Consider the following 10,325-nt stretch of genomic DNA (forward strand, 5'->3'; position numbering starts at 1 on the left):
ATTGCAGCATTGATACTTTTACTTAAGTAAAACATTTGAGTACTTGTTTCCACTACTGACCACAACATTATGTGTTTTCTATATCGCCTGATCTGTTCCATTTACATACAGTATGTATGCTCTTTACTTGGTTTAGTTGCACTTGTCTGGCAGCGAGCCCAACACTGGAGGTGTGAGACACAGGTTGGCAGCGCTTGGCAGCCCTGAGGGGCCGAAATTCGGCCCGTGGGCAGTACTGGCAGCTAATAATATTATTGCACAGTGGTGTAAAGTAACTAAATACAATTACTCAAGTACTGTACAATGTTGAGGTACTTTTACTTCATGGAGTATTTCCAATTGTCTATACTTTTACTTCTACTCCACTACATCTCAGAGGCAAATATTGTACTTTTACTCCACTACAATGATTTGAAAACTTTAGTTACTTTGTAGATATGAATAAATATATTACATTATAAAACATACATTAACCACTTCAGCCCTATTTTATACCTAGGCTATTTAGCAGATCTACAAGCTCACAACACGTCGCATCGCGACGCGTTGTGAGCTTGTAGATCAGCTATTTTCAAACATTTTAGTACTTTTACTTTTGTTACTTTAAGTACATTTCTATACCAATACTTTTGTACATTTACTCAAGTACATTTTTAATTCCAGACTTTTACTTGCAACGGAGTACTTCGACATTGCAGTATTGATACTTTTACTTAAGTAAAACAGTTGAGTACTTTTCCACCACTGATTTATAATGAATCAGGGAACAGATTAAATACACAGTGACTGGTGCTGTCAGAGTTGGACGTGACGATGCATCAACAGACGAACGACCACTTCATCCACTTCAATTAGCTGCTGACTTTTGTTCTTTATTGTTTTATTGGTCTAGAAGCAGTCCAGCTTGATGGTATAAACACAACACAATGATTCAGTGCTTTAGCTGCGTGTTCATGCAGTAATGCGCATAGATGGATTTGCCGTTTAATTTGTTTTATGCAAACAAAAGTAAAGTTAAAGTTAGGGTAAGTGATATGTTTTGGTTAGAACAAAAATGTTTTTATTAAAAGGTTAAAGCCCTATATTCTGATAGTAAGCATTGCTATAGAGTGTTTGTTCAGTAACAGGGGTCTACATTTTCAGGTTGGTGACAAAATTTCAGCCAATCAGGAGAGAGCACCCATTTATCACCTTTATTTTTTATAGCGTTCCAGTTCCAATTGTGTCTGCTCATGTCTTTGTGTCACCACTTCCGATTTCACTTGTTTAATCTGTATCCTGACTGAGTTCTCTATCCTGATTGGATACAATTGTCATCCTGACCTGAAAATGCATTTTACACTAGCCAATGAAAAAGAACACTGTAGCCCAAGGGTGTGCAACTTTGATGATGCAGAGGGACACTATATTACCACACTCACTCCAGAGGGCCACATTGCATATACTGTCAGGCAGACACCATTTATCTCCGTATTTTAAAAAGTTGCAAAAATAGCCGATCGACAAGCTCAAAACGCATTGCAGTGCGTTTTGAGCTTGTAGATCTGCTATTTTTGCTACTTTTTGAATTGGAATCCTGACAAATAACATTTCTTTTCAATTTCAAATGCATTTAGTTATACTTATGTTAACTTGTTGAACTTAAATACAAATACATTGGACATAGAAAAAGACAATAGAATTAATTAAGCTACATGTTTGCATGTTTGGAATTGTAACAGCTGAAATCAATAACACATCAATGTTCTGATATTAACCTGCGGGCCACATTAAGTGAAGATGGGGGGGCGCATGTGGCCCCCGGGCCGCCAGTTAGTTGCCCAGGTATGCTGTAGCCCCAATGAAGCTGACCACCGTTGCAGCGTGAGCAGACTGAAGGTACCCAAGGATCCACCCACCTGCAGACATCAGCAACACCATGAAAATCACATGATCATAATTGTCACCCGACGTTAGTGTTCTATAGCAGGGGTCTTTAACAGGGGGTCCGGGACCCCTCGGGGGTCCTCAGAGCTACTATAGGGGGTCCGCCAAATATTTGTGTGATAGGATTTTTGCATTTTTTTACAAATAGATAGTCAATGCAGCATATCTATGAAATCTATGAAAAAGTGTAATTTGCAACGCAATTATAAACAATGTAGTGGGGGTCCCTGATTCATCTCTCTCAGGCAAGGGGTCCGTGGCCTGAAAAACGTTTAAGACCCCTGTTCTATAGGGTTAAAGCCAGGACAGGATAATGTTTACAAAACTGTTTACTGTTGCAGGACAGGGACCATAGAATGTTCTGCACAAAAAGACAAATAGACTAGAAAAAGTGCTCCTCAAAGCACAGGTCTCCGCCAGGTCAGGTAGGTTATTGTGGGCCAGCAATGTTCGGAATTTGCCAATCAGGATGGAATATGAAAAATCTGACGGAACCATCTTAATCACTTGACTCCAGAGATAATGTGTACCGATTAGCATGATGTTTGGACAAAATTTGTAGGAGTAATATGAAAAAGAAAAGTATTGCAAAATTTGGCCACCTGGTGGCGCTGTAATAATTGTAGTGGAGTACAAGTACTGGGAGGTAGTTAGTTATTGCTCCACACTCCCTAGGAAGCAGGGAGGGAGGGAGGGAGGGAGGGAGGGGCGGGCTTTATAAGTCCTTCAATTGTCAGCCCTGCCCCCCCCCCCCCCCCCCCCACACACACACACACACACACACAGAGAGACACACAGTTTGTTACAAGCTCTGCAATGTTTCCAAGTAAAAGATCAAAATAAACAACTCATAATGCAACGTTACTCCACATGAACGTTGAGTAAAGTCGTCAGTGTTTACCAGAGTGGTGAAAGCTGCTAAAACACACTTGTGACAACAAGACATTGGAAACAGAAGGGCATTATCTCTATCTGGCCAAACTGAGGTGAGTTTCTACAGGTGACTTAGCTTAGCTAATTGGCGGCTTAGCATTAAAGGAATTGATGGAATGTGTGTGTTTAATTTCACTTGTATTTTACTTGGTAAAGCAACAACTAGTCAGGATGAAGCATTGTTGTGTTGTGATGTGACGTGAAGTGAATATGTTGTATTGTTGAGCTGTGTTTGATTGTGATGCTAAGTCAGGCTATGCAGGCCTAGACAGTGGTGTAAAGTAACTAAGTAAATGTACTCAAGTACTGTACAATTTTGAGGAGCTTTTACTTTACTGGAGTATTTTTAAATTTCAATACTTTTACTCCTACTCCACTACATACCAGAGACAAATATTTTACTCCACTACAATCATTTAAAAACTTTGGTTACTAGTTACTTTGTAGATTTGGATTATTATTACAAAACATACCACTTCAGCCATATAGCCTATAGTTAGGCTATTTGAAAATAGCCGATCTACAAACTCACAACGCGTCACATCATAACGCTTTGTGCATAATGAGTACTTATATATAGTATATAGTATATTTTGATGCCAATACTTTTGTACTTTTACTGAAGTAAAGTTTGAATACCAGACTTGTACTTGTAATAGAGTATTTCAAAATTGCTGTATTGGTACTTTTACTCAAGTAAAGATTTTGATTGCTTATTGCACCACTGGGCCTAGTAAATCACTTCACACATTCATCAGGATCCTGGATGGCTTGGTTCCAGGCTTAACATAATGTATAATAAAAAAAAAATCTGAAATCTCCATGGGAAAAATTAATGGGTTTTCTATCTGTGACACCACAAAATGGCCGCCACTGCTATGCCCTATAAGTGTACACAGGGTATTTGCACATGTATAAAGTTACAATTTAATGACTTTGAATACTAAATTGGCCAAATGGTCAAATATTACGTGAGAAAGAGGCAAACATTGTGAAAATAGCCGATCTACAAGCTCTATGTATACTGTGTATGCTGTACAGTATACATATACTAGGCTGTGAATGTTATGCAGTTATGACAGGATATAGTATACTAGGCTGTATATGTTATGCAGTTATGACAGGATACAGTATACGTATACTAGGCTGTATGTTGTGACAGGATACAGTATACATATACTAGGCTGTGAATGTTATGCAGTTATGAAAGCATACAGTATACATATACTAGGCTGTATATGTTATGCAGCTATGACAGGATACAGTATATGTATACTAGGCTGTATGTTGTGACAGGGTACAGTATATGTTTACTAGGCTGTATATGTTGTGACAGGATACAGTATACGTATACTAGGCTGTATGACAGGATACAGTATATGTATACTAGGCTGTATATGTTGTGACAGGATACAGTATACATATACTAGGCTGTATGACAGGGTACAGTATATGTATACTAGGCTGTATGTTGTGACAGGATACAGTATACGTATACTAGGCTGTATGACAGGGTACAGTATATGTATACTAGGCTGTATGTTGTGACAGTATACGTATACTAGGCTGTATATGTTGTGACAGGATCCAGTATACGTATATGTGGCTCTCGGTTACTTGAATTAATCTTTCTTTCTTTCTTTCTTTCAGATACTCAAGGCTGGCAGAGGTGTTTGAGGGGGGACACCCCCCTCCTCTTCATTATAAGCGTGGACTATGCAGACAGGCCATCAGTGGAGGAGGGGAGCAAGAACTGGGCTTCACTACTACAACTAGGAGGTCTAGATGACTCTTTAATGTAGTCTTTTTTTTATTTTATAAACACACACACGCACGCACGCACGCACGCACGCACGCACGCACGCACGCACGCACGCACGCACGCACGCACGCACGCACGCACACACACACACACACACACACACACACACACACACACACACACACACACAAACACACCCCACACACACACACACACACACACACACACCCACCCACCCATACACCCCCACACACATACATATGACGATGCAGATGATATCTGCATCATAGATGCCCAGAAGACTGAGGTTCTCACCTACAGTGTAACACCCTCCCAGACCATCCACCTCTAATAAAGTAGTGGTGAAGTTAACCAGAGAGATGTAAAGTACTGGTGAAGCCAACCAGATGTACGGAGGATGGAGATGTAAAGTACTGGTGAAGCCAAACAGATGTACGGAGGATGGAGATGACGGGAGACGCCCGCTGGAAGGCTCATCCGAGGATGCCCTGCCCTAGAGAACGAGATCTGGAGATCTTTCTCTATCCATGGGTTTGTCTGCATGGGGGATTCCTCCTCCGACGGCCGAAGACCTTGTCCTTCTCGGGGGTTTCCCCTGAAGACGGCTGATGAAGACGACTCAAAGTAGGAACCTCTTTAGGACTGTCACGATTATGACGTTTTACTTGACGATTAATTGTCGCTCAAATAATTGCGATGAACTAGGCCGAATTAATTAATTATTGTGTCGTATGCTGAACATTGTAACATTATTAATAAAAATGTGTCTGTCTTCGTAAACAAAAGGTGCACGGGTCAGATATGACTTTTAACTTGCATAACTCAATAACTTTATACGTGGAAATAGAAGTCTGCTATTTCCACTATCTTTGAAAATGTTTGAAAACTATGAACATTTTTCAACATGGAAATGATTATGACGATTAACCGGAAAAGTATTGCGATTATCTGAAATACTTGCGATCAGGTGATAATGTCATAATTGTGACATACCTAATGTGTCCTTTTCCTTTGCTGGATGCTGCTGCTACTGCTGCTGCAGGTGCAGTTTGTGTTGTATGATGTTTTTGTTGTATGCTGTTCGTGTTTGGTGCTGTTTGTGTCATGTGCTGATGTGGTTCAAGATGTACAGTATCTCTGTTGCTGTCATGTTGGGGCCCGGTGTGGCAGTGAAACATGTTCAGTAGAGACAATTTGCATGAAACATTTTTTAGACATAGTCCTCTGTAAATCCGGGCCATTTGAAAAGGTAACTTTTTTCTAGTGGTGCACCTCCTACTGGCTCCAATACAGGTCTCCACCAGGTCAGGTAGGTTATTGTGGCCTTGATCCTGGTGGCGCTATAATAGGCCAATGTGAAAAGGGTGCCATTTCTTCTTAGGCCTTTCAATCGGACACTTGCATTCATGATTTGAGGCATTTTGTTCCAAAAATGTGCTTTGCAAAATTAGACCTGCTGGTGGCGCTATAACAGGCCAATGTTAAAAGGGTGGCATTTGTTCCTCAACATAGTGTGAATGTGCGTGCAAAGTTTGACTGCATGCTGCGTTCATGATTTGCGGCATTTTATTCAAAACCACTACTGCAAACTTTAGATGTGAATCTTAGCCAATCAGGATGGAATATGAAAAATCAAACAGATCCATCTTGATCACATGACTATAGAGATCATGTATACCGATTTGCGTGAAATGTGGATAAAATGGGAAGGAGTAATATAAAAACATGTGTTTTACATAAGTCGCCCTCCTGGTGGCGCTATAAAAGGCAGATGTGAAAAATGCACGGCAAAGGTTTTTTCCTTGGCCTCTAGGGAGTGCACATACAAAGTTTTACACAGATCGGTGCAGTTATAGGTAAAAACACGAATCGGCCTGTTATAGCGCCACCATGAGGCTGATTTAAAAATGTTCAAGTTGCATTTCTTTCTCGGCATAGTGGGAATGTGCGTGCGAAATTTCACGGATATTGCATGCTGTGTTCATGATTTGAGGCATTTTGTTCAAAACAGAGCACTCCTGCAAACTTTGGAAGCCATTTTCAGCCAATCAGGATGGAATATGAAAAATCGGAAAGACCTGTTTAGTTTGATGACTATAGAGATACTGTGTAGCGATTTGCGTAATGTTTGGACAAAATCGGTAGGAGTACTGTCAACATTTTATTTTGCAAAAAGCGGCCTCCTGGTGGCGCTATAACAGGCCCATGTGAAAAATGTGAGGCAGAGGTTCTGAATTGGCATCCAGGGAGTGTGTGTGCACAGTTTCGCTGCGATCAAGCCAACAGTGTCGGAGATTAGCTGTACACAGAAAGACAGAATTACACACAGACACACGGACACATGGACGGACAGGGTGCAAAACATACTCTCGCCATGCCTTTCGGCCTGGCGGAGACAATGAATACAATGAAGGTTCAAAGGAATGCACTAAGTGCACTAAGTTTATGTGTGTCTGCACCCACAACATTATGTGTTTTCTATCGCCTGATCTGTTCCATTTTCATGCCACGGCAGCTTTCAGTGTACGCTCTTTACTTGGTTTAGTTGCACTTTTTCTGGTAGCGAGCCCAACACTGGAGGTGTGAGACCCAGGTCGGCAGCGCTTGGCATCCCTGAGGGGCCGAAATTCGGCCTGTGGGCAGTACGGGCAGCTAATAATATTACCAGTGGTGTAAAGTAACTAAGTACATTTACTTAAGTACTGTACTTAAGTACAATTTTGAGGTACTCAAAATCTCAGAGGCAAATATTATACTTTTACTCCACAACAATTATTTGAAAACTTTAGTTACTAGTTACTTTGCAGATATGAATCATTATATTATAAAACATACATTGACCACTTTAGCCCTATTTCATACATAGGCAGTTTGAAATGAGCCGATCTACATGCTCACAACGCGTCGTGCGACGCGTTGTGAGCTTGTAGTACTTTTACTTTTGGTACGTTAAGTACATTTTGATACCAATACTTTTGTGCTTTTACTCAAGTACATTTTTAATTCCTGAGTTTAACTCGTAACAGAGATACTTCTACATTGCAGTATTGATACTTTTACTTAAGTAAAACATTTGAGTACTTTTTCCACCACTGCCCACAACATTATGTGTTTTCTATCGCCTGATCTGTTCCATTTTCATATGTATGCTCTTTACTTAGTTGCACTTTTTCTGGCAGCGAGCCCAACACTGGAGGTGTGAGACACAGGTCGGCAGCGCTTGGCAGCCCTGAGGGGCCAAAACTCGGCCTGTGGGCAGTAGGCCTGCTGGCAGCTAATAATATTATTTCACCACTGGAACCACTTCAGACTGGAACGGACCGGTTCCTCTGGGATTCATTACAACCCTCCCGATGGCCAGTTCAGGTCTGTCCAGAAGGAACAAAGAGGACAGTGAGACATGTTTCCAGTGGGAGAACCACCTGAACTTTAGTTTAATAATAGGAGACGTTCATGGGGGAGAAAGTCACTGGAGAAATACACAATGAAGCCATACAATTCACTGGCTTGTAGGAGAGACGGGGGAATTTGTATTAAAAAGCTCCTTGACTGAGGCTTTAACGCTTTCATTATTTCCTGTGATCTCAATTAGTGTTCATTGTTTAGGGAATACTGGGTCTAAGGTATAAGGGGAATAACTTATGAGACAAGACCATTAAAACCTGGTAGATGAGATTTGACTGGATTGCTTGTTTTGGGCTGTTTTAATAAGTGTTAGTATCACCCACAGATAGATGTCCATCTGGGGAAAGACACTGGAGCAATTGTGTACCTCATCTCCATTGTTACAGAGACCTTTAATAGAGCGCCGAAATCTGCCATTACAGACGATAGAGGGCGTTATTTTTTGTATTGGAATGCCCATCTTAGACCGCTCATATAATAATCGTGTTCCAGACATAAACAAACCACGCCGGCGATTTTACTCGTATGGATATGAAGCAGAGAGCCAGAGAGAAGTTAGTTGGAATGAGTAGATATATCTGAGGCTTGATTTAGGCTCAAACCTTTTGAAAAACGTTTGAGGGACATAAACAATATGATATTAAATATATATATATATTTTTAAATTCATGGTGTAGATCCTCTAATGTATTTATTTAATATTTTTTATAAGATTCTTATTTTTTTTCTCCAAACACAGATGTTATCAAATATAACTCAATATCATAAACAACACAGAGTCACATACTGTACCTGACAACATGGTTTGTTGTATTTTTGGAACACAGTTCGTACATGACGCAATCTAAGATTCCCCTATGGCAGTGGTTTTCAACCTTTTTCATGCCAGGGACCCCTAAATTGATATACATTTGGCCGCAGACCACCATCTGAAAATGTTTTGTGCCAGGGAACCCCAGAAGCAAAGATTTGAGTTATAATAATGTATATATTCAAAGATTTGCACACATTTTCAAGATTTTTCAAAAATAGCAGATATACAAGCTCCCCATAGGGCAGTGTTTTTCAACCAGTGGTCCGGGGACCACCAGTGGTCCTTGGGGGGCTACCAGGGGGTCCCCAGCTAAATTAGTTCACATAGCCTCCGAATCATTTTAACCACTTAGCTTTGGCTATTCAAAAATAGCAGATCTACAAGCTCATAGTGCGGCACTCGGTGCCGCGCTATGGGGTGCAGTACGTTAGTCCGACAGCGCATTCCTCCGACAGCGCAGCGCTCCGACGTTTCAATACTAAACCCGAACCAAACCCGCACCCTAACCGCACGCGGATGCCACATAGTCGGAGAAAAGGTCTGTCGGATTAACGCATGCCTCCCGGGGATTCCAATACAAAAAAATAATGCCGTGACCCAGGGGTAGTGGGAGTGACGTCAGGACTCTATATCCTCTATATAAATTAAACAAAGACATGGCAGAACACAATGTAGGGCTTATCAGAGACTACCTCCAGACTTTGGGAGTAGAGAGAGTGGAATGGCCTGCCAACAGTCCTGAAGTCAACCCAACTGAACATGTGTTGCGGTAAGCTTGTTCATGCTGGAGTGACCAACACGACCACGTTGGCTGACTTACGACAAATCCAGGCTGAGGAGTAGACTGCCAGCGTACTGCCATAGCAGTGTGTGACCCGACTGGTTTCTGACCAGCATGAGAAGGAGGTGAGAAGGTGGTTCTCAAACTTTTTCATGTCAAGGATGCATTTGGCCGCAGACCCCCATTTGAAAAGGTTTTGTGCCCCGGAAAGAAGATTCACAAAATGCTACAAAAATAATTGTACAAAAATGCAAAATTATAAAAAATATATATTATTATTTTTTATATTTTCCAACTATTTTCAAAAGTATGTACAAGCTCATAGTGTGGCACAAAGTGATGTGCTGTGAGCTTGTACATAGATGTCTACTCACCCAATAATTAATTAATTCCTAAGATTTGGAGTCGGATATTATCCTCTAGTTTCATATCCATTTGAAAGTTCTGGCAGAAAACGTGTGTTTAGTCAAACATCTCCACTTTTCCACAAGCTGCACACGGACGGCATTCTCTTCGGGCGAAGACATTCTAGGGCTACCGGTCCTCTAAACAAAACCAAACGAGTCAATAGCAACAGCAGAATAAGCTGTTTGGCACTGGCAGAGAAGAACAAAAACACTTTTGTTATAACAAAAAATATATGTAACTTATACTACCTTTAACCTTAAGAGCATATAATGTCA

Source organism: Gymnoscopelus microlampas (genome assembly GCF_963454915.1).
Source record: "Gymnoscopelus microlampas genome assembly, chromosome: 14".
Lineage (NCBI taxonomy): Eukaryota > Metazoa > Chordata > Actinopteri > Myctophiformes > Myctophidae > Gymnoscopelus > Gymnoscopelus microlampas.